Here is a 2,500-nt window from a genome sequence, read left to right as displayed (position 1 = left end):
GAGAGAGAGAGAGAGACCTCGGACCTTGACAACAAAGAATGAATTATATTTTGGGGGATAAGAAAATATAAACGAGAAAATATATAACAAATTTTGCGGTCAAAGACAAAGGACAAACGAGACTCTGGGGATTATCTTGGGGGGAATTACATTTCAGGGTTTATCAGCAAAGATTAGATTGAAAAATATAAACGAAATTTCTGGTTAAAGAAAGAGTGTGTACCTATTATATACACGATTCTGGGAATTTATGACAAAGGCTAAATGAGATTTAGGTTGGTTACCGAGAGAGAATATAGGTTTTTAAGGCTTATCAACTAACAACCAATGATATTTTGGCGATAGAAAAAGACAAACGAGATTTTTGAGTTAAAAAGAAAAACTCCAAAATTTGGGGGTTAATGACAAATGAGAATTTCATATACAAGATTTGGGTGTTAAATGAAAAGAATGAGAGAGACTTTGGGGGTTAACGAGAAAGTGAATACATGATAGGGCTTCTAATGAAAAAAGAGTGGATTGGAATGTAAGGCTTAACGAGAAATAATAAGCAAGATTTATGGGGTTAACCGCAAAGAGGAAGCGAGATCTGGGAGGCTAACGACAAAGAATCTGCAAAGAACAAACGAGACAGAATTAACAAGATTTTGGGAGTAAACAAAACAGCAGCCGAAAATTAATTTCGTGCAAGTTAAGGAGCCACATAAGAGAAAAAGAACGTAGGAAATCCAACGCCTCCATTAACTTGCCCAGCCCCGAAGAAGAAGCTCAGGAGAGAGAAAAGTGTGAAATCCTTCCAGAAGCGACAGAGTCCATCAACTCTTTCCTGAGAGACAGAAGATTCTTCCACGACTCGGTGGAAAATGCTTGCTAGTTAATTGTCTGACTGATTAATAAATTCTTGCAAACTGGCGTCACATACCAGAACAACACTGATTTGTTTCCAAGATATTATACAGTGAATTCTTCCATATTTTTTCTCCTTTTATTAAACAAAGAAAAGTATAAATAAAATGAAATATGAAACAATGGCACAATCGAAGTCTTTTTTCCAAAAGAAGAACGTCAAATAATTCATTTTTCGCGCCTAAGTCACGAAAGCCTTTTGCAACATGACATTCCCTATTCTCGAGTCTTGCAAGAATTTGTATTTTACTGAATGTATGACCACCAACCCCAACACCCGCCTTTCTCTCTCTCTCTCTCTCTCTCTCTCTCTCTCACGCACACACGGAAACACACTGACATACACGCACGCATCATCCACATCCATCTCCCTGCCCGAAATTTGATGGTTGACGTCATCATCCATGTAGCATCATAATCTCAGTAGCTCAGACAGGCATTTTCTTGCACTGTCTCATGATAATAACAATAGGAAGGTTCCCTTCTGTCATTTCCCTTCAGCAACTGGACTTTCTCCTTCCTTTTCTCTCTCTCTCTCTCTTTATGTTACGTGACGCCATTGCAAGTTTGATGGCACTATTTTTCTGTCACTGTGATTGAAATGAAGCCCACGGCACGGAGAGAGAAAAAGGTATAAAGTGAGAGGTTACAGAGATAAGAGTAATGTTAATAATAATCTCAATGTTTCTCTGGATTCCAGTGAAATAGTAGGATTAAATTGCGAGCGACGAATTAAAGACGGAAAATAAAAGGATGAATCGTGAGATTTTTCAACGGTGATGTGAAAAGTTTGAGAGAAAAAAGAAAAATCTGTGAGTGGCCTGTATTGAAAGACTAGACTTTACATTATATATATATATATATATATAGATAGATATATATAATATATATATATATATATATATACATACATATATATATACATATAATATACATATATATATATATATATATAGGTATATATATCATATGATATATATATACATACATACACATACATACATACATTACATACATACATATATATATATATATTATATATATATATATATATAATATATAGTATATATATATATACCATACATACATACATACATACATACATATACATACAATACATACTACATATATATCTATATATATATATATATATATATACTATATATATATATATATATATATATATATATATATATATATACATACAACAAGGAGCTGAAGGAGACGTCATGTACTAGTAATTGTCCATATATTAAACTAGCTGAAGTTTCGAGGACACAGCCTCATTTTCAAAGCTGAAAAACGTAATTATTAAATATAAAAAATATTACAGAGATTTAAGAATTAAGACAATTTACAATTTAAAAAAATTATTTACATTTTAAACAAAAATTAAAAAAAAAAAAAAAAAAAAAAAAAAAAAAAAAAACTCAAAATGCAACAGACAGAATGAAAGAAATAGACCGCTACCTTTCAGGACGGGAACTAAGGACCTAATGACATAAAAAACAGAGACAGGGGCGGGGCACACTCAAGACAGGTACAGTGTTGTGGAGGTAGTTTGATTGTTTAAAGGAGGAAGAAGCTTCTTAAT

The sequence above is a fragment of the Macrobrachium nipponense genome, chromosome 34 (genome assembly GCF_015104395.2).
Source record: "Macrobrachium nipponense isolate FS-2020 chromosome 34, ASM1510439v2, whole genome shotgun sequence".
Classification (NCBI taxonomy): domain Eukaryota; kingdom Metazoa; phylum Arthropoda; class Malacostraca; order Decapoda; family Palaemonidae; genus Macrobrachium; species Macrobrachium nipponense.
This window is presented reverse-complemented; position numbering follows the sequence as displayed.